Source organism: Oryctolagus cuniculus, chromosome 18, assembly GCF_964237555.1.
Source record: "Oryctolagus cuniculus chromosome 18, mOryCun1.1, whole genome shotgun sequence".
Lineage (NCBI taxonomy): Eukaryota > Metazoa > Chordata > Mammalia > Lagomorpha > Leporidae > Oryctolagus > Oryctolagus cuniculus.
The window spans coordinates 18,319,396-18,341,974 of NC_091449.1; the positions used below are offsets into that span (position 1 = coordinate 18,319,396).

The following is a 22,579-nucleotide window of genomic DNA, read 5'->3' on the forward strand; positions in this document are numbered from 1 at the left end:
AAGCACCCAGAGCTGAGTGCCAGCTGCCCGTTGTCCACCTGTCCTCGGGGCTGGGAGCTTTCTCAGCCTGTCCTGGGTTTTCTGACCTTGCCACTCTAGGGGAGGCCTGGCCAGGGATGACCCAATGTCCCCTACACTGTGCTCTCTTTGGAGTTTGGACTAGGGTTGGGGAGTTTGGAAAGAAAACCAAAGAAATCAGGTCCCTTCTTGTCACCTGGCATCCAGGTGCATGACAGCTGTGGCTGACCACGGGTTATCACCAGAGGACTGTCCACATCTGTCAGGGAGGGGCAGTAGCTCCCCCTGCTGGAGCGGAGTCAGCCATTGACTACTTAGGGTCTCTCTCAGGAGTATTTGTCTCTTCTCCATCCGTCTGCTTATGCAGTTATCTGTTTGTATCAGGATGCACTCACATGTGGGGTTTTATTCATGGTTATAACCCGATATTAAGTTACTCCTCTTGCTGCTCACCGGGTTCCAGATAAGAGCACAAGCAGCTGTCTTGGGCTCGCTTCTGCTAGCGTTTCCATGGACACCCTCGTCTTGTTGGAGCCAACACACTGTGCTCCTGCATCGGAGGCTGGGGGAGCTCTCTGGAGGGTCTAGGCAGAGCAGCACCGCCCCTTGGTGACCCGGCGTGTGGGCCTGTAGGGCTGCAGCCTCAGGGGCTGGAAGGGCTCGGGACAACTCAGTCTGGGGAGATGCCTCTCTCCCGATACCACCTGCTGGTGCTGATGGAGGCACAGGGCCCTTTAAACCGCCCAGGGGGTTCAAGGTTCAAGTTCAGAAAAAAAACTCCATTGCTGTGCTTACGCTGGTTTGCAGGTCATACTTGCTGCTTGTTATGTGAGTTTCCCAAGGCAATGAAAAGGTCGATCATCTTATCTCCTGCAACTTGGCTGCCATCAGACACCTAGAACAAGCCCCTATTCTACACCAAAAACTTCATATGGCAGAAAGCAACACAAAATCACTTTTCCCGGAGCTAACAATGAGCCAATGCAAACACCTAGTGCACTCTTGCAAGAATTGTGCCCCCTCGCCCCGTCAGCCCCACTGCTACAAGCAGGAGTGAACCCGCGAGGACTTGCTCCTAAGAAGCTCTGGCAAGTGGACGTCACCCACATGAACTCCTTGGGTCAACTTAAGTTTGTCCAAGTGGTGGGAGATACTTATTCAAAGGCTGTATTTGCAGCAGCCCAATCCGGAGAAAAGGCTAGAAATGTGATAAAGGCGGTTAAGTCAGCCCTGCTGGTCCTCGGTGTCCCCTGGAAAATAAAGACTGATAACGGGCCAGCGTATACACCACAGGAATTTAATTCCTTCCTGAGGTCCTGGAACATACAGTGTGACACAGGTATCCCATACCTGTGAGAGACATGTGGGGTCAAGCCAGGGATGCTGCAGCCACGGCCGCCCAGGTCTAGGGGAGAGCACAGAGGTGACACAGGCCCTCCAACCATGGCTGTTCCTATTGTGCTGATCTGTCCCAGAGGTCACGGGCACTCACAGCTGCTGCTCTCCCACCCTGACCCAGTTCCCACAGGGCACAGCTGAATCTCAGGCATTGCCTGCAGGGTCCTGAGTGGGTCTTTGCCTGGGGCTGGGGGCTGTGGAGCTGCCTACGCTCTCCAGGAACACGGGGAAGCTTGCTGCCGCTGGGCACCGGGGTCACAAACTGGAGCAAACTCCTTTCCATGGAACAATTTAATACAGACTCAGCACCACCTGAGGGTGGCGGTGGGGGAGGGGGCGGGGAGGAGAGTACAGTGGCTCCTGGCACGGCTGTTGTCTTCCAGTGTCAGGGTGTCCTGGCCCCAGGAAGAGCCTGGGCGGTGGGGGCTCAACCAAGTGCATAGGATGCCGTGAAGACACACGGAAGGCTGCTGCCCAGCCTGGGCAGGACAGATGCTGGACTCGGCCTCTCTTCTAGGAGGCACCCATCATCCAGGTGCCCCACAGAATAAGAGGTAAGGAGGCCTCTGGCCAGGGAGGGCACGCGGGCCTGGTCTCCCATCCCAGGGCTGGCTCTGGCCGGCTCCAGCCCGTGACTGTCCCCAGAGTGCGTGGGGCTGCCATGCCAGTAGGGGGGAGTCTTCAGCTGTGGCCCCCAGGCGGGGACAGCCTGCATGGGCCCTGGTTCTGGGGGCTCTGAGGCCTGTGGAGGAGCCCACATCCACAGGCCCTCCCGGCTGCCAGCGTCGGAGGAGTCGTCCTCCCTGTGCTCTGGCCCGCTCAGGTTAGGGAGACTGGCGCACTGGCACAGGCCTCCCCTCCCCCACGAGGTCTCCGTGGGGCTGGCAGAACCTGGAGACTCTGCGGTCCCCACAGGGGAGCCCAGGCCGAGGGGCTCTGGGCTGCCTTCCCAGCTCTCCTCCTCCTCCATGCCTTCCCTCTTGGTGATGCGGAGGCCAAAGCTTCCTGGAGGACGGATCATCACTGCACGGGTAGCGGGACCCCTGGTCTGCTCCCACACTGCCACTGTGTCCTGAATGGTGATTTTGGCCTTCGGAGCAGTGGGGGCAGGAACGTGCATCTGGGGGACGCGTGCCTGCCCCAGGGGCCTGCTGCACTGTTCGATGGCCTTGGCTGGAAGAAGAAGAGACGCGGTTTGCTTCTCCACAGCCCCCGTCTGGCCTGCAGGGTGCCTGCCCCGACCTCATCCTGGGGTCCCCATCACCACGTGTGACGCTGAGGACTCTTCCAGGCTGCTGGCCCCAGACGGGAGGGTGTGTGCAGCCCGGGCAAGGGGAGCCCTGGGACACCACCGGCTCCTCCTGCACAGCCCCACAGGGTGGATGGCCCTGAACTCCTTGCCTCACTCTCATCTCTGGGGACCCAGGCACCAACTCAGGACCCCATCACCTACCCCACCTGACCTGCTGCGCCTTAACAGTGCATTGGCTGATTTCCCGCATCTGAGTCCCTCCTACATGGCTGGAAAGGAACTGAGCCTAAGATGATGGGGGTGAGAGCTGGGGCTGTGGGGCAGACATGGAGTCCGGTTCAGGACTTGGGGACAGGGAATGCAGTTTCTAAAGAGGTGGCAGGGGTGCCCTGTGTCCTCTGCCCCTGGGCCACTGTCTCTTTCCTGGTGAGACTGGGCTGTCACCGCTACTGTCCCAGGAGCACCCAAGGAGGCAGCACCTGGAGGCACAGTGGGGCCTCCCCAGTGCCTGGACAGCCTGCACCTGGGCCCCCACTTAGAGCCTCTAGAGCTGGGACAAGCCCATCTCTGCTCTGCATGGGGACCCAGGCGCTCAGGTCCATGATGGCAGCAGCAGCAGGGGATGAGCACGGGGACCCCTCCCCACTAGAGCCCAGAAGCCAGCGATGCTCCGGGTCCCGCTGCCTTCTGTTGGCCCGAGGCTAGGGCTGCACAGCCCACACTCTTGTTTTCTGCCGTGGGGCCCCCAGCCCTGCCTCTGTGCCCAGCCCTGCTCGCAGGAGTGCACTCGGCCCCCACAACTGCGCTCAGGGCACCTGGGCCTTCCAGGGGTTCTCAGATGGCTGAAGGGGATCCAGTGCCGGTAGCCTTTACATCACTGCACAGGGTCTCCCACAGCCCCACCTCCCTCTAGCCCTGCCCACATGCAGGTGGGAGCCCCGCCCACCCCTGTCCTAGGAGGGTCCTGTGTGCAGACAGCTGTGGTCATTGGGCCAGGAGCCTGTGTGGGGTCAGTTGGGGAGGGGCCCCCTGGGCAGGCAGGGCCACTTCTCATCTTGCTGGAGTGGGGGTCCAGCTGTGCTCCAGGCTCCTGGGGGCACTGAGCCAGGGCACCTGCTCCAGACCTGGGCAGGGTAGCTCAAGGCGGGGCCTCCAATCCACTCCAGAGTGGGGGTCAGCCGAGGAGCCAGAGCCACAAATGTCCTGAGGACAGCTCCACGGCCCGGCCCCAGAGTGGTGGGGGGAGAGCCGGCACCCACAGGAGGATTCTGGGAAGCTGCCCGAGGCCCTGCCAGGCCATGCTGACAGAGCTTCAGAAAGCAGAACTGCTGAGCCCGGGGAGGACAAGGAGGACCAGGAAGAGGTGAGGCCCTGGGCGGGGATGTCAGGGCCTGGCACTCCCACTACTGACTCCCCCAAGGGAGCATGGGACGGGGCCGTGTGCTGGACTCACCTTCGGGAGGCAGGAGGCACTGGAGCTTCCCCAGCTCACGCATGGAGGCCCGCAGCTGCCTGATGACCGCGTCCTCGCTCAGAGACCAGGCCTGCTTCAGGGTCACCTGCAGGAACTCCCGGAGGTGGTCCCGGGGCATCTTCAGCAGGCGCTCTAGACATGGGGGTGGGTGTCAGGCTGGGAGGGGCCCTAGGGATGGCGCAGCCACCATGGCTGCTCCAAGCCCTGTCCCAGCACCAGACATGGGCTGCAGACACCCTTGGACACCCTTGGGTGTCACGCCAACCACTAGAGGGACTGCTCAGGGGCCAATTTCCAGTGCGATGACCCTGGCCACTTCTCCTTGTGGTCTGTGGGGGCCTGGGATTGGGGATGCAACAGGGGGATTCTCAGTGCCCTCCTGAAGGGAACCCAGGCCTCCCAAACCCCCTCATCCCTCCCTCAAGCCCTGCTCCCGAGGGACAGGCAGGGGACCCCCAGCTCCTCCGTCCCCAGCACCCGGGCCTCTGTGGGCCCTGAGGACTCACTTTGATGGATCTTGAGGGCCGTGTATGCCATGGCAGGGAGCACGTGCTCGCCCTCCAGGATGTATATATCCCATATTCTCAGAGCCAGGGGGAATGGCACCTGGGGACAGAGGCATTGGAGGACCCGCCCATCAGGGCCTCAGCAGGGCCCACAGGGGTGGGTGTGCAGTGTCACTCCCCTAGGACAGAGGGAGACTCCAGGAGGCTGATCACACAAGAAGGCCAGAGCTCCTCCTGGGAGGGGAGGGGAGGCCATGCCTCATGGCCACATCCCTGCCCACTCAGCGAACCAGACCCACAGAGGATGACCATGTCCTGTCCTGGACCCTGGGGGTCTGCACACTTTGGAAGCCACACTGGAGATGCCAGACACCCCAGGGACCTGGGGAGGGGTCAGCCCTTGGGCTGTGCTGCCACCAGCCTCTGCCTCGGGGGGTCTATGGATCTCCTGCCTCTCACTGTAGGGCTCTGGCCTTTGCCAGGCTCTCAGGATGGGTCCTGGTGGGACCTGTCCCCTCCTTGCTGGCTCTGAGGCTCAGCCTCAGCTTGGACCACCCTTAGCAGGGCTGGACAGGGCCTGCCTGGTCTGCACAGCAGGCTCCCTCCTGTGTCTGCTGGGGCTGGGGGAGCTCAGAGTCACAGGCCACCAGCACCAGAGAACCAGGCACTGGGGCAGGAGCTTCCCTGGGCAAGGGGTCCCCGGGGCACTTACCCCATCCAGGAAGCACTGGATGTACCAGTGGGTGGTGGAATCCTCCAGGCACACACCCTCCTTCTCCTAAGAAAAGGCAGAGGCAGAGGGGGCTCAGGGCCCAGGGCCCAGGGCCCAGGCCTGACTCCCTCTAATCTGAGCCCTGGGGCAGAGCCCCTGGGTGCAGGAAGCCCAGCAGCAGGGGCATCCCCCCTCCCAGCCATGCAGGTTCCTGAAGGGACACAGGTCCCTCCTTCCACTCTGCTCTGGGGACAGCGTCTCCCTTCAATCTACGCCAACTCTGGGGGACCAAGTGCTGGACAACAAACCAACACCCAAGCTGCCGTGGACCCCCGTAACCAAGGAAAGTTTTGGTGAGGATGTGGCCTCCCCTGGCTCAGGAAGCAGTCCCATGAGCCCAGAGCCCCCAAGAGGAGAAAGGAGATGCTTAACTTACCAGGTGTTTCTCCAGGGAGGGGAGCACGCGATGCACAATGAGCCCCAGGTGTTGCTGGAATCGCTCCAGTTTGGGGGTGTTTGGTTTGTAGAAACCTGAGTAGAATCAGCCACACCCTCATGTGAGAGCCTCCTCCTAGGAAGGCTGGAGAGCCCCAGGCCTGGGTGGGGTGCTTCTGAGCATTGAGGGTCAGGGGAGGCTGGACCAGGGGCAGGTGGGGATGAACGTGGCCAGGGCAGAGGATCTGCTTGGGAGGTGGGTGCAGGTGGGTGACTGTGTGCAGCCCAGGCCTGGCTGCCCCCTGGAGCCTGCTGGGGTGGGTGCAAGTCAGACTGGGTGCCTCCTGACCATTCCAAGACTCAGGAGCGAGGAGGGGTGACCCTACAGGGGATGCTGCCTTCCACAAGTTCCCTGGGTGTGGCTCTGTGCTTGAGAGTTGTGTACAGACGTGTGAGGCAGAAGAGTCAGAATCGACCTGAGTCACTGGACAAGGACAGGACCCCTTGTTCTGAAGGTTCTCACACCCAGGATGGCCATGGCCAAGCTGCAGGGCCTTTGGGTGGTGGTAAAAGAAGGGGGCTGGCTCAGTCTGGGAGGCCTCTGCCAGCCCTGGCTTCCTGGGAGCCCCCCCCCCAACACTGTGACACTGTCCTGCACATTCAGGAGCCAGTGAGGGCCGTGCACGGACTTGCATGCACTGGGCCCCACACGCCATCCACCTACCGTGCATCGCATGCTTCCTGCTTTCCATGAGCTGCACCAGGGCCCAGAAAGCGTCCTCCTCGGGCATATACATGAGCAACAGCGCCACCACATGGCTCAGACCCTGGCTGTAGCCCACCTCCTGCAAGATCCCAGAATACCTTTAGGAGACCTCCCCTGGCAAGAATGATATCCTAGGATGGCCCACCTCTCAGGCAGATCAGGGTCACCCACTGAAGGATCCAGGAAGATTTAGGCACAGGGAGCCCCTGTGCCTGAATCCTGCCACTTGGTGTCAGCTGCCCAAGAATTGGAGCCCAGAGAAGTTCTCCAAGTTCCTGGAGGGAATCCTGCAGGGCCTGAGCTTAGGCAGCACAGGGGGAGAGCTCAAGTATGGACACCTGTTACCCCCAAGATGTCAGCATGGGCCAGGTTGCTGTGGGAATCCAGATCCATGCCCATGGAAGCTTCTGGACCCCTGAGCTCTGCAGGTGAGCCGGTGGCCCTTTCTCACATGAGGAAGAAGTAAGCCAGGAAGTGCTACCAGGACCGGAACAGGAGGTGTGCCTCTGGCATGGGTGCAGGCCTGGGCTTCCTGAATGCCAGGCCCCCCTGGGAACCAGGGCACCAGGCAGGGTTGGCCAGTGGCAGGTCAGGGGGATGGGGATGTCCAGGCCTTGCTGGGTCACCCATGGAGCCCTGCGCCTGCTCCACTCATGGGAAAGTCTGAGTGGGTGGTTGTGGCAGTGGCGCTGTACAGAGTGGGATTCAGGCCCATGGGTCCAACCACAGGGCTGGTGGGTGTAATGGCATCAGTGGGACCCAGAGCAAAGTCGTACACCTGATCTGCCCTGCCTTCGCCCCCCGCCCCACTGCGTGGAATGCTAGTCCTGGGAGGGGCATCCCAACACGGCCAAGCTCCTGGGGTCTGGAGCCCAGCCCAGGAGAAGGCTGCCTTTCTCCTCCCAGAACTTGAGGTTGGGTCCAAGAGGCTCAGAGCCTGGCCTCCACCGCTCTTCCTCAGAGCTGTGGATGAGCGAGGCCCCCTCAACCCAGGCTGGGATCTTTGTGACCAGGGGTGCCCTGCAGGGACTGCCGGGATAGCACCTGCGCTATGATCCCAGAATACTCACAGGATTGTAGACGGAATAGGCCATCAGTATGTGGAATAAGGCCTGTTGGCTGGAAGAGAGAGGACAGAGGCCGTGTGTCTTGTGCTGCCGAGGCTCTCAGTGCAGCTCTGCCTAACAGAGCCTGACAGCCACACGCAGGGCCCGTGACACTCTGCTCATGTGCAGTGACGTCGTCAGGGCACCTGCGTGTTGTCCACCATGTGGGTGAGCGCCGCCTGCAGGGACACGCACACCTCCCAGGGCGCAGTCACGTGCACTTTCATTTCCCAGGTGGGTGTTCAGGGCACAGGTGAGCGTCCCACTGTGGGAGTGCAGTCCCGTGGGTCCAAGCTGTGGAGAGTCAGCCTCCCATGCACGTTCAGCCTTGTAGGGAGCAGCACCCGGCGTCCTCAGTGGTTTTAGTTCCCCCCTCCCACAGCTGTGCACTGGTGCCCCTTTGTGCTGTAGGGAATAAGCGTGTGTTCATGCGCTGAGGAGGTGAATTGTGTGTGCGTTCATGAAGGGTCCCCCCGAGCCTGTGTTCCCGGGGTACTGGGGGGCTGCCCACTGCTTCCTTGTGACTGAGTTGAAGGGCTCCTTGAATATTCTGGAAACAACACCTTTATTAGATAGATTGCTACTATTGTCTCCCCTGGTGTTTCTTTTCATTTCATTCTCTCCACAGTGTCTTTGGGAAAGTTTGTGTACTATAGAAAAGGCAAGTTTGTTTTCTGTGCTCAATGAACTGTTGTAGGCTTGCACCCAATCTTCCCTAGGGACCCCATGTGCCCCAGGACCCTTGCTCCTCCCACCCGCGGGTCCTCCCCAGCCCAGAGGCCTCACTTCATTCCGTAACGTTCCCGGAACATGAGGTGGTTTCTGAAAGTCCATGCGATGGCGGAGTCGATGTGATGGAAGTGAGTGGCGCCCAGCCTGGCCAGCTCTTTCATCTCCTGCAGGGCAGGGACAAGGGGGGGGCAGCCTCAAGAACTGCCCAAGCCCCATTGCCACACAAGGACCTCAAGTCCACGTCAGCTCTTCTGGCTGACAGGGAGTTCCCTGCAAGCGCTCATTCCTTTCTGGGTCCCGCCTTGAGGGAGGGTCATGGGCTCCCTAACTTGCCTCAGTGCCCACGTAACCCTGACGGTCAGCAGCAGACAGGGGCTCTGAAAGGTCCCTGTGCACTCCCCCTGCCTGCCTCAGCTCTCAGCACGACGTGGTCTGCCCCCAGCCAGGCTTCTGAGCCTTCTCACTGACATCTCAGGCCCTGCCCTCCAGGAGTCAGCCACAGCCTGACCACTGCTCCATGCTGCCCCCTGCTGGAGGGGCCCATCTCCATCTCGACATTGCAAGCCGCCCTTGGCTTGGAGCTGAGCCTGGGCAATGACTGTCTCCAGGCCCAGCTCCCAGGGCCAGCCCCAGACTGCAGACTTGGGGGAGGCAGGGTGGGCCACACAGCTGGGCCCTGCTCCCTGATGGCAGCCAGGGGCCATGAGAGCCAGCTGCAGCTGACAGCCCTCTGCCCACACCAGTCCTCACTCCCTCCTTTCCCAGAAGCATTGAGAGCTGTCTGACCATTGGAGCGGCCTCTCCAGGCAAGGGCAATGCCAGGGGCTGCAAGTCCATGTGAAGGCAGGGCCAGCTGTGGGCAGGCCTAGGTGAGGGCCGGCCAGCTGCGGGCAGGCCTTGTTAGCACAGAGCCTGTGGGGCTCCCTACCTCACACCATTGTGATCTCATCCTGGGAGACCCCCGCCCATCAGGGACCAGCAAGTCCTCTCTTCTGGCCGTATGCCAAGCTGCCCAGGTGAGCTCAGCAGAGAGCAGGTTAAAGCCTCTGGCACAAAACACACCTGTCCAGTCCCAGCTGGGTCTGAGGAGACGTGGAGGAGGCACTGACTAGGATCTAGGGAGAGGAAGGCAGGATGGGGAGGAGGCTCCCGAGGGCTCAGTGAGGGACGGTCCTCCACGGAGACTCAGGCTCCTGAGCAGGCCCGAGCAGGCCGGGCCCCCTTGGGCTGAGTGCAGAGCCGTACCGCGTATTTGCCCGGGTTCTGGGCCTTCCTCTTGTCCACCTCCAGCATCACGGCCCACACCTTCCCGCGCACCTGGGCAGGGATGCCTTTGTAGATTCTGCGCTGAAACTACAGGAAAGAGGAGGCTCTGGTGAGTGGTGAACGTGGCCACTCGTGGAGGCAGCGCAGGGTGAGACAGCAGAGGGAGAAGCCAGGGGCTCCCTGTGTATTGGCAGAGGGAGTATCTGCCCAGATGGGGGCCTTATGACCCACAGTGACTGGAGGGCCAAGGGCTCAGGGGCACCGGCTCTGCCGTGTACGGAGTGGCCGCTACAGGGCTCCTGGAACCACGCCTGCCCTGCATCCGGGATTGTCTTCAGCAGTGACTTCAGATTTTCTACCAGGACAGTGTCCTGTGTGTATGGGGAGGTGTGCCCATGACCTGTGTCTCTAGGGACTGGACAGTTGCCCCTGGGCATCTGAGAGGCAGGCGGTGCCTGGCACAGGAATGGGCACTGCTCAAACCCCAATTCAGCTCTCAGTGTTCCCGAGGGGCCCTCATCGCCACGGTACCTTGTCACTGCCGCGGTATTTACTATGGTTCTTGATCATCTTTATCCACTTCTGGATCCTTCTTACCTCCTGTTTACGCTGGAAAACGAGACAGGATGGCGTGAGCCCAGCTTGGGGCTCTGAGAGGGGCCCTCGGATGCAGCTCAGGAGCTCTGTGGGCGCTCAAATGGAAGGAGCCAGAAAAGGCACAGACCGTGAGCCCCAGATCTTCTGTCTGGGGGAGCATCGGTGGCCTGGCCTCTGACCCGAGCTGCCCCTTCGTCAAGGAGAGCCCCTGAGCTCCAGCCAGGTCACTCCCAACCATGCCAATGAGTCAGGGCGGCCGACAGCAGACACCCCTGAGCTGCGGCTCACTTCTGGGACAGGTGAGTGTGGTAAGATGTCAGCAGGTGCCATATAAGTACCGCATCGCAGGACCTTATGGCGCTCCCACTCACCACTGCCGAGCCCCACGTGCCCCCTCTGCCCAGCTCTGCTTCCAGATGACTGGCCCATGGCCAAGGACTTGTCCTTACCTTTGCCCCCGGGGTGCTGTATTGGGGCAACTTCTGCTCACTGGAAAGCAAGGGAGGCGGAGAGGTGAGGACAGGACCACAACAGGCACCGCGACCTCCCTAGTGGGCCAGGGAAGGACCAGCTTCATCCTCTCAGCCCAGGGGACTGAGATGGGGAGGGAGGGGCTGGTGACCATGAGCACAGGGAGCCTAGGGCCAGGCAGGGGCCCTTGCTGCCAGTGGGGGGCTCCAGGCCTGTCAGAGGTCCACCTTCGTGGGTGTGTGGCAGCCCCCCACAGCGGTTGTGGGGTGGCTGTCCTGAGCAGGGCCAGGCTGCCCAGGGCTGAGGCAGCTATATCCCCACATCAGCTCTGCCCAGGACGTCACCCTGGAACTGACCGAGTCTGGGTGGCCTGCCTGAGAGATGCTCAGTGCTGTGAGTGTGCACCTGGGGCTCGAGGCACCTGGGACCCCCACACCCCTCAGGGTCCCCCACTGCCCACCCTCCCCCCGTGCCCTGGCCTCCTGAGGTCATGCGCCCCACCTTACCCCCTCCTCTGTCAGCCCAGACCCTGACCATCTCTCCACCACTCTGCTCCTACTTATTCTCCAGGTTCTGGCACAACATGGAGGCAGAAGCCCTCATCCCCGTGCTAAGGTGGGCTGCTGAGTCATGCCAGAGATGGCCCGAGATGGCTCCATCCCTCCAGGTCACCGGAGCCCACCCTCCAGCTACGGGGCCTCTCTCCCCGACATCTGTGGGAACAGCCTCCACGTCTGACTCCTGCCCCCAAATGCTGACCAGTGCCTGCCTGTGACCACAGCTGAGCTCAAGGTCGGGACCCGGGGACAGGTGTGCCGCCTCATGTTGGGGTTTCTGACCCCAGTCCCGCCCTGGGGTGAGCTGGGGTGCGGAGGACTCACTGCAGGAACCCAAGCCTGTCTGGGACGAGGCAGCCGCCCTCATCGTCCTCTTCTTCGGGCACCAACAGTGCCGCTCCTCGGCATCCCTGCAGCCGAGAGGGACCCGGGATGAGAAGTCACTGGGGGACCTGTCCACCTGCCCCCTCCCCCGTGTCCCCAGGGAGGCTGGGTCTGGCTCTCACAGGCACAGTCCTTGAGGCAGGGCCCCACCTCCTCCCCCAGCACCCTGGCCGGTACCTGCTCATATTGTCTGAAGAGCGCTGCTCGCTCCTGGGCCCTCCGGGACCTCAGGGCATTCATATCCAATCTGTAAGACACACACGCACATGGGAGCCAGCACCGGGGAGCCCACAGGAATGCTGCCCTGAGGGCTGTCCCCCTGGTCAGAGGGGGGACTGCCACACAGCCAGGCAGGCAGGCACCTGGTGTCTGGGTCCCTGGAGGATGACTTGTGCAGAGCTCAGGGACTAGGGACGGTTGGGGAAGGACAGCCCCCACCTTGCCTCCCCTGCCCTCAGAAAGGGCGCTCCTCCCCCAGGCTGGCATCCATGTGTCCTCCAGGGAGCCCAAGTCTACGGGGCTCCCTGGCCTGCTACCAGCTCCCGCATCTCTGGGGCTCTCAGAGCCGGCCTCCCTGCCCACCTGATACCAGCTGACCCGACACCTAGTCTTGAACCCATGTCCAGACAGGGACTCACACCCAGGCCCATTCAACACTGGTGACCAGCAGAGCGGGAAGAATGAGAAAACTGTATACACGCTCTGCACACAGGGGCAGCACTCAGAGCTCCACCACATCACTCATGGAATCCAGTGTGGGAGACCAGAGCCACCCCCTGGCAGGACCTTCCCCACACCACAGCTCATGCAGAGAGCAAGTGCCACTCACCTCCATCGCGAATCCATGTGATTCTCTGAAATGCGCCTGCTGCCTACACTACCAACTGGTCAGTTGGGCAGTAGACGCACTACTGGCCTCTGGTCGCCTCCCAGCCCAGAGTGCGCATCTCAGTGACTGTGACATCACAGAAGCCTGCCAGCCAATCCCTAGTGGCTCTGCTGTGGCAGGGCTCAGGGTCCTCAGGCCTGGCTTCATTAAAGGTCACCAGAAGTGGGGCCTGTGTTCTCCCCAGGGCCCAGGTGAAGAGGTCTTTACTGGTGCTCCCACCACCCCTGTCTCCCATACCACAGATGGCCCAAGTGCTTGGGCCCCAGCACTCACATTAGAGACCCATATGGAGTTCTAGGCTCCTGGCTTCAGCCAGACCCAGCCTTGGCCACTGGGCCATTTGGGGAGTGAATCAGTAGATGGAAGATTCTCTCTCTCTCTCTCTCTCTCTCTCTGTTTCTCTAACTCTGCCTTTCAAATAAATAAGTATTTAAAAAACAAATAGAATTAGACCACTCATCAATCCATCAGAGGACAAGGGCCCACTTGCTGGCTGCAGTCCAGGGTTGGTTTCCCCCAATATGCTGCAGGATCACAGTTACTGGAACTCTCGCCTGTGGTGAATGAGACGAGCTACATATGTATGGGGGTAATGCCGGTGTCAACAAAGGCTCTTGAACTTGAAAAATACATGAGAAATGGCAACTTTAAGGACTGTATAATTGGTTAGTTTTCTGTAACCTCCATAGAATACCTAAAGAAAACAAATGGTCAGACTTTAAAATAAATGAACTCTGAGAATGTTAGCAAAGCCAGAAAGCTCCCTTGTTTAAGGTATTCTCACCCTGCAGCAAGAGAGCAGGCTTAGCTGAAAACTACTGACGAGGTGCAGTTATAATGCAGTAGAGCTTCTGCACTCCTATTCTGCATTCAATTCACGGCCCTGGAAGGTCTGTCACACTGAAGTCAGCACCTGATACGGAACGAGTTGCACCTTGAGATCTGGGATGTATTTCAGTGGATGCATTTGAAAATACTTGAGGGGCTGGCGCTGTGACGTAGCGGGTAAAGCTGCCAACCTGCAGTGCCGGCATCCCATATGGCCGCTGGTTCGAGTCCTGGCTGCTCCACTTCTGATCCAGCTCTCTGCTATGGCCTGGGAAAGCAGTAGAAGATGGCCCAAGTCCTTGGGCCCCTGCACACATGTGGGAGACCTGGAAGAAGATCCTGGCTCCTGCCTTCAGATCAGCACAGCTCCGGCCATTGTGGCCAACTGGGAAGTGAACCAGTGGATGGAAGACCTCTCTCTCTCTCTCTCTCTCCTCTCTCTCTCTCTCCCTCTCCTTCTCTATGTAACTCTGACTTTCAAATAAATAAATAATTCTAAAAAAAGAAAAGAAAATATTTGCACTCGATGCTACTGGGCTAATAGATGTGGTCGCCACCTCCTTTTGGGAGGACAGGGGCCTCCCTTTATCTGGAGACCATCTAGAAGCCTCACCTAAGACAGAGGCTTCCCAAGATACTGAGGGTTCTTTCTGAGGACAGCTCATGCCTGCCCTACGAAGCAGAGTGGGAGAGTGTGGAAAACGGGAAGAATGTGTAGGTGAAAGAGGAGAGGAGGGAGGGAGAGAGAGGGAGAGAGAGAGAAAAGTGGGAGGGAGGCAGGAAGGGCAGGAGGGGGCGGGGAAGAGAGGGGAATGCTAGCTGCCAAGCACTGAGCAGTATAATTGGCACCACCACTGCCGGACATCCGGGTACAACAACATGGGGACCCGGCTGCTTACCGTGGCCTGATCAGGCTGAGCATCTTCATTTCCCCTTCGAATTTCCCCGTCACTCTCTGCAAAGTGCTGTAAAGGAGCACGGCCCAGGTGACCCAATCTTGCTGATGCCTTCATCTCTATTAGTTTGTGCAGAGATGTTTTCCTCGACAGGAAAAGGACCGAAGCTGCCTCTCCCTGCGTCACTTTATGTCACGGTGTCATTTATTCTCCAATTCAGTGAGGACAGATCCGTGCAGGAACCATCACCGGTGCCAAACTGAAGATACAGCCAACGCAGGAGGGACCTGAGGTGCACCAGGAAGTCAGCTGGGAGATCATGAGGCATGTTTACACGTTCCCCAGATGTCCTGGGTGCTGGCATTACGCAGGTCTGTGAAGTTCCGCGGGTGAGAGTAACAGCACAGAGGACATTCCCGTTCCCCTCAGCACCTGTGAGTTTACCTTCAGCTTCAGATGAGCACAGTATCTTATACACAACAGGCTCCTCCCTCCAGTGGCTGGATCTCTGAAAAAAGACTAAAATCCATTCAAATGCAATAATAAAAAAAAATGTAGTGTCATCATTCAAACAGAAAAGGACACATATTAAAAATACAAGGCGGGGCCGGCACTGTGGTGCAGTGGGCTAAGCCGCAGCCTGCAGGGCCAGCATCCCATATGGGTGCCAGTTCTAGACCTAGCTGCTCCACTTCTGATCCAGCTCCCTACTGATGTGCCTGGGAAAACTCCAGAAGATGGCCCAAGTCCTTGGGCCCCGCACCCATGCAGGAGACGTGGAAGAAGATCCTGGCTCCTGGCTTCGGATCAGTTTAGCTCCAGTTGTTGTGGCCATTTGAGGAGTGAACCAGCGGATGGAAGATCTCTCTCTCTCTCTCTCTTTCTCTCTCTCTTTCTCTCTGCCTCTCTGTAACTCTTTCAAATAAGTAAATCTTTTTTTTTTTAAATATTCCTTCTTGCATGAAGAAGTCTATATTAAATCCTTCAACTGATTGGATATGGCCCACCCCAAATCATAAAGGTTAATGTGCTTTACTCAAAGACCACTGATTTCAACGTTAATCTTATCCAAAAAATGCCTTTGCAGAAGCAGCCAGAATATTTTCTGGCCAATTACAAAATCAACATGAAGGGAGTAGGCAGCAAGCCCTCTCCCTGTAGTTTCCAGGTTAACGGAGTTCAGAGGGAGAGGAGCAGTCTGCACGTGCACAGCCGCTGTACCTGGGAAAGCCTGCGGAACACAGTGGATGGACACGCGTGCAGAGCTGGGAATCAATTCCAAGGCCAAAGCCTGCTGCTACCATCAAGCAGAATCCTATTCCGTCCTCAAATGTTATTGAGCTGACAACAGGAGACAGTGTGATGTGGGCTTAATAAAAGCTGGGTTGGAAGGCAAAGTGAATCTTACATTTGCCTGAATTCAGCTTTACTGCTACATAAACAAAAAGAACTACTCCGTAAAAGCTCCAGGCAGTTCAGAGAAATGTTACTGGAAAAGTAATCAAGAAGAGTAACAAAACTGTAATGCATGGTAGGACAGAAAGATACATGTCTTTTAAATTTAGGTAATAGTTGTTTAATTAGCCTGATTGTATTTATTTTCTTTTTCAAGGAAATTATTTTTAATATTTTTCATTTATTCATTTGAGAGGTAGAGTTACAAAGGGGGGGGGGGAGAGACAGAGAGAGAGCTTCCATCTGCTGGTTCACTCCCCAGATGGCTGCAATGGCTGGAGCTGAACTGATCCAAAGCCAGGAGCCAGGAGCTTCTTCCAGGTCTCCCACACGGGTGCAGGAGCCCAAGGACTTGGTCCATCTTTTACTGCTTTCCCAGACCATAGCAGGAAGCGGTATAGGAAGTGGAGCAGCCAGGATTCAAACAGGTGTCCATATGAGATGCCAGCGCCAGCCCCTCAAGAAAAATCTTAAGACCACACAACAATATAGCTTATAATTTTATTTTATTTTTTAAAGATTTATTTATTTACTTGAAAGAATTACACAGAGAGCAAAGGAGAGGCAGAGAGAGAGAGAGAGAGAGAAAGGTCTTCCATCAGCTGGTTCACTCCCCAGTTGGCCACAATGGCCGGAGCCGCGCTGATCTGAAGCCAGGAGCCAGGAGCTTCTTCCAGGTCTCCCACGTGGGTGCAGGGGCCCAAGCACTTGGGCCATCTTCCTCTGCTTTCCCAGGCCATAGCAGTGAGCTGGATCGGAAGTGGAGCAGCCGGGACTAGAACCGGAGCCCATATGGGATGTCGGCACTTCAGGCCAGGGCGTTAATCCGCTACGCCAAAGCGTCGGCCCCTAGCCTATAATTTTAATATTTAACAAAAATTAAATCGTTTTATCAGAGGGCGGCTACATTTCCCTCACATGTTTAGTCTATCATTAGCAATACCAGGTTACTTTACGCCTACTAATATTTTATTGAATAATATAAGTTATTTTGAATAGCTACCATATTTTCACGTTAACGTCAGGAAACATTTTAGTACCTACTACAGGTTTTTTTGTCATCTCCCAGCTCCTGGTTCTGCGGCCAGCGCGCTCCTGCGCCTGCGCACTCCCAGTCCCCAGGGCGCCAGGTGGGCAGTCCTTGCGCGGCCGTTTTACGCCTCTGGACTACATTTCCCAAAGGCCACTGAGGCCAGGCCAATTTAGTTTGGACTACATTTCCCAGAGGCCACCGGGGACAACCAGGACCCCGGATCCCACTGCCAGTTTTTCGTTACCGTAGCCCAGCCAGCAGCGAGCTTAGGCTAAGGCAGTGCGTGTTCTCTGGGGAAGGGCTTTGCAGACTCCGACCAACCCCACGGGGTAACCAGGGCTTGAGTGAAGACGACAACAATAATGGGAGGAACTGGGGGACCTCTGCGGACGTGGGCCGGCGCGGGACCCGGACCCCAACAGGCGGCGAGCGCGAGGGCAGGGAGGCTCCGTGGGCTCTGGCGGGGTCTCAGGCGCGGGGGTCGTTGCGTGCGCTCGTGCGCGTGCCCGCGAGGACTGGGTGCCCCTGCGTCCGTTAGCTGTGGAGGTGCCGCCGTGACCTAGGCCTCGGGCTCGGCTTCCAGCCGCCGCGCGGGTCCGCACCGGGCAGTGGGCCCGCGCCGGGGCGATTACCAAGCCTTCCGGTGATGTTCTCCCGCAGGAGACGCAGAACTACGATTGCACGAGTTCTCTGTCGCGTGTGTGTGTTTATCCAGTCACTCCTGTATTTGAGAGAGCGAGGGAGACAGACAGGTCCCCTTTCCGCGGGCGCGCTCCCCAGATGCCCTCAACGGCCAGGTGTGGGCCAGGCCGGAGCCTGGAGCCCGCGCTGCCTCCCAGGGGTGCGCCAGCAGGGAGCCGGTCTGGGTGGCCTCGGGCTGCGGGATGCGGTGTCCCGGCACCGTGCTGACCGCTGCTGACCTTTCTGAGCCAGAGGGGTCTTCAGGGGACCTCCCCCGCGGAGACTGCGCCTCCTGCCAGGCTGGGAGCTTGGGGAAGCAGCGCCCGGCTCCCTTTCCCTCCCGTTGGTTCTGGATGTGAGGCTGTGCTGGGAATGGCCGTGCGCACGATCAGAGCTCAAGACCGTGCAGCTGGCTAGGTCAGGGACGCTCACGTGATGGACTGGTGGGCGGGGAATAGGGTTAGTCCTGAGAAGGGGTACCCGTGTGAGCCCGAGATGTGCACAGTTACGGGCAGTGGTAGTCAAGAAGTGTTTAAGTTCTTTAGGAATCCCATCTAATATGAGATTTTCTAAGATATTTTGCAAGGTTCTTGTGGGCAATATTTTGGTTATTTAGTGAAGGAGAACAGGGGTTTGGCAAGTTTGTGAGCATCTTTTCCGTAGGCAAGATTCCGTCCACTTTGCATTCATTCGCTTAGTCTATAACCACCACTTAGCCAGAGTTATGTCTTCCAGAGAAGACTCTTGTTAGTGAATGAGCCTAATTATATTGATAAAGTACAATTAATGGATGTGCATATGAAATTTCTGAAGGCAGAGTTAATACAGACTTGTGAAAAAAATGAGTAACCTGAAGATAGAATAGTTATTTAGGGATGCATTCTCTCCCTCTTTCTTGCTAGCTTGTGACTAGGGTTCTGTTTTGTGTCTAGAATAGATTCACGCTAACCACTTATGTTAGGAAGCAAAAGACTCTTAATTCTTAGTTTAAAAAGGAGGCTGTGGACTTCGTACCATGCGCATGCGTGCTCCAGGAAGAGAAGAGCACGCCCTGAGCCTCCTGTTGTCTGAAAAAGACCCTCGAGGCTGGCGTGGCTCAGCAGGCTAGGCCACCACTTGCGATGCTGACGTCCTGTGTTGGAGTACCTGCTGCACCTGCAAAAGTAGCAGAAGATGGTCCGAGTGCTTGGGCCCCTGCCATCTGTATGGGAGACCCGGATGGATGGAATTCCTGGTTCCTGGCTTTGGTCTGGCTCAGATCTGGCTGTTGTCACCATTTGAAGAGTGAACCAATAGGTGGAAGATCTCTTTCTCTCTCTGCCTCTCCCTCTCACTCTCTCTCTCCTTCTGACATTCTGCCTTTCAAATAAATAAATCATTGAAAAATTGTATTATCTCTTAAGGATTATAGCAGTGTTATGTAAAAGCTGTTAGTGCAGGTAAAAGGACTTCCAAAGACCTGTCGTACAAATTACTTTCCCAGTGACAAGCTTTGATATTTCCAGCCATCATATCAGAGTGGGGCCTCTTTAGTGTGGGAGAAATTCAAGTGTCAATTCAAGTGTCAGTCTTTTCTGCTTTTTTTTAAGAATGATTTTTTAAAAAATTATTTATTTGAAAGGCAGAGTTAGAGGCAGAGAGAGAGAGAGAAAAAAAAAGGTCTTCCATCCACTGGTTCACTCCCCAAATGGCTGCAATGGCTGGAGCGGAGCCTATCCAAAGCCAGGAGCTTCTTTGGGGTCTCTGTGGGTGCAGGGGCCCAAGCACGGGGCCATATTCCACTGCTTTCCCAGGCCATCGCAGAGAGCTGGATTGGAAGTGGAGCAGCTGGGACTCAAACTGGCACCTTATACAAGATGCTGGCACTGCAGGAGGCGACTTTACCCACTACACCACAGTGTCAGCCCTGTAGAACGATATTCTTAAGGCTGCTTTCTAAATTTTGTGCTTAAAATTATAATAAAGCATGCCAGAGAGATGTGTCCACAAAAAATAGAAGCAACGTTCTTCTTTTGTAAAAATGAAATAAAGGGCATGTAATGTTCTTCATATAATAACTTCAATAATAACAGCTAACTCATGTTATACAATTCTTCTATTAAGTGTTTTCTGTGGGTTTTCTTACTCTTCAAGAGAACCATATGTAGTGACTGGTGTTCTTAACCCTGTATTAGTGATGAGAAAATTGAGCCTGAGCGAGTTCTTCTATTTTCTCCACTTGTCCTGTCTTGGCTGACCTCACCCTCTCCTGGCACCATGAAAAAAGTTCTGGCTTGGGTGATATGAACTGTTTTTCAACATCCAGAGTGTGAGGGTGGAACGAGGAGAATCTATCAAGGAGAGCCATGGAGCCCAGTGTCAGACGTAGATCAGCCTGCTCCAGGGGGGCCTGGCCGGAACCCTGCAGGCGTCAGCCTCCTCCAGAGGGGCCTGGCCGGAACACTGTAGGCGTTTGTGATTCTGCCTCCAGGAAGAGGTCTGCCCTGCGTGCAGCTGTGAGCAGCTGGGTTCCGTGGGCTTCGACCCCCCCACTCTTCCCAAATTTTGTCTGCAGGTAGTCGTAGCCTGTAAGGAGGCTGACAGGGAGGGACAAGAAGGTTTATTGGCCTCCGTCATCTGTGGACATCGAAGCCTCCTTTTCTTCTCCCAGCTTGGGTTTCCCAGAGTCTGATAGAACTCCAACAGAGACGGATTGGTTCTCACGTTCCTAAAGGCATGGCTCACGTAAGTCGGTGTTTCTCCTTGAAATGCTGGGATTTGTAGGTTACATAAGTATTTTTCATGAATTAGCCTGAAGTGTTCTGCCTAAGACGGCACCATCTAATCACCTACCTCTTGAATTCCTCCTGTTTGGAGGAATGATGCCAAGTACCTGTTTCCTCCTTATAAGACTGTTGTTTTCTAACTGGCGTTCATGCATTCATTGAGTAAATTACGGAGCAGGTATGATGTGGGATGTCTTGCCGGGGAGCTACCATAGGGCAGTGAAGGAGTGAAATGTCCTAGAAAATTGTTTAAGCTCCCCGGGCAGTCTGTGGCTGGGGGGTTAGAGCCATGGGCTTCACCTGATGGCTTCATTGGACCACACGTCAGAAGATTTGGAATTCCCCAGGGACCTGATGAGATGACTGATCACCTTGTTAATAGGTTGAGATCTCATGTCAAAGTGCCAGTTTGTGTTCCAGCTGTTCTGCTTCTGAACTAGATCCCTGCTGATGTGCCTGGGAAAGCAGTGGATCATAGTCCAAGTTTTTGGGCCCTGCCCCCTGCATGGGAGACCCTGGATGGAGTTCCAAGTTCCAGGCTTTGGCCATTGTAGCCATTTGGGGAGTGAATCAGGGAATGAATGCTTTCTCTCTTTCCTCTCTCTATTACTGTGCCTTTCAAATAAATAAATAATCTTGAAACAACAAAAAAAGCAGGGGCACCAGTTCGAGTCCCCACTAATCCATGTCCGATCCAGCTCTCTGCTATGGCCTGGGAAAGCAGTAGAAGATGGCCCAAGTCCTTGGGCCCCTGCACCCATGTGAAAGACCTGGCTCCTGGCTTCAGATTGGCAGCTCCAGCTGTTTCAGCCAATTGGGGAGTGAACCAGCGAATGGAAGACCTCTCTCTCTGCCTCTCCTTCTCTCTGTGTGTAACTCTGACTTTCATATAAATAAATAAATCTTTTTTTTAAAAAAAGCAGGAAGAAGTGTTGAGAAAGGGGTACCAAATAACAATGTGAAAGTATTTTCTTAGATTGACAGAATTAGACCAAGCTGAGACATTTGGTTCAGTGTATATTTACAAAGATGAAATAATTCGCCAACTCTTACTCCCATTCTTAAGATGACTTTTAGGCCAGTTATGGAACTCCATCAGATTCCCAGCTCGGTGGCAGAGACCCAACGACTTGGGCCATCACCTGCTGCCTCCCACAGTGTACATTAGCAAGAAGCTAGAATTGGAAGTGGAGCTGGTACTAGAACTCAGGTGTTCTGATACAGGGTGTAGACATTGCAAAGTGGTGTCTTACCGCTTCGCCAAATATCCATCCCAATTTTTTTACCCACTTTGTTGAGCTATGACTGACATACAAAAAGCTGTACATATTTAATTAATATAATTTGAAGAGTTTAGGAACCCATGAATCTGATATTTTCCTTCCTTTTTGGCACAAGATATCTGAACTTTACCTGTACCTTCTCTGTCTCACTCTAGACATTGTTTCAAGGATTCCCTCATTCATATTAGTGGATTAACAATGATTGCCCTTTAGTATCCTGATTTAACTTATTTTTGTCCAATTATTTTGTTTGTTGCTTGTTATCAGCCAATTCCTTCTGTATATCAATGGGTTATAATTTTGTGCTGATTGACATGGGTTGGGCCCACTCTTGAAGAATGTATTAATGTGTACTGCTTGTAACAAACTATGCTTGTAATAAACTATCATAGACTTAGTAGCTTAAAACCACCCTCAATTGTAGTTCTATAGAGTAGAAGTCCAGTGCAGCATAGCCAAGTCAAGATATCAACTACAGCTGGCATTGTGGCGTACATGTTGAGCTGCTGCTTGTTATACAAGCATCCCATATTGGAGCTTCAAGTCCCAGCTGCTCACTTCTGATTCAGTTCCATTAATGTGCATAGGAAGGCAGCAGAGAGTGGCCCAATTGCTTGGGACCCTGCTACCCATGTGGGAAACCCAGCTGGAGTCACTAGCTCCTGTCTTTGGCCTGGCCCAGACCTGGCTGTAGCAGCCATTTAGGGAGTGAACCAGTGGATAGAAGATCTGTGTTCCTCCCCTTCTGCCTGTCACTCTGCCTTTCAAATAAGTTAATTAAGTAAATATGTGGAGAAAAAACTGATATCAACCATAGCTGCTGTTCTTTGGGGCTCAGGGTCCTCTTCCGAGCTCACCGGTTACTGGCAGAATTTATCTCTGTCTGGCAGGAGCCATCCTTCTCACGCTGTGACTATCCTGACTTCCCTTCTGCTACATCTCTCTGACTTCTTGCACCCCCAGCAAGGAAAAAGCTCTGCTTTGAGGGCCCATCTGGAGTGATCCAGTCCCTATCATAAATCAACTGATAAGTATTTCTTTGCCATGTGATACAACATATTCACTGGCTTAGCAA

General features: G+C 55.9%; 1 long non-coding RNA gene across 8 annotated transcripts in view; it reads right to left on the bottom strand.

The window, feature by feature from the left end:
* Positions 1 to 1,301: 1,301 nt before the first annotated feature.
* The window catches only part of LOC138846475 (uncharacterized), a 73,698-nt gene continuing 52,420 nt past the window's right edge, over positions 1,302 to 22,579 (bottom strand). The window contains exons 2-7 of one of the 8 annotated variants that reach the window (XR_011383986.1): positions 14,291 to 14,806; positions 13,583 to 13,659; positions 12,504 to 13,476; positions 11,852 to 11,921; positions 6,520 to 11,700; positions 1,302 to 5,891 (exon numbers count right to left, since the gene is read on the bottom strand). This is a non-coding gene — a long non-coding RNA (uncharacterized lncRNA). Of the gene's footprint in view, positions 5,892 to 6,519; positions 11,701 to 11,851; positions 11,922 to 12,503; positions 14,807 to 16,782; positions 17,365 to 22,579 lie in introns of those variants that run through there. The other 7 variants (XR_011383988.1, XR_011383982.1, XR_011383983.1 and 4 more) reach the window with 7 other exon arrangements.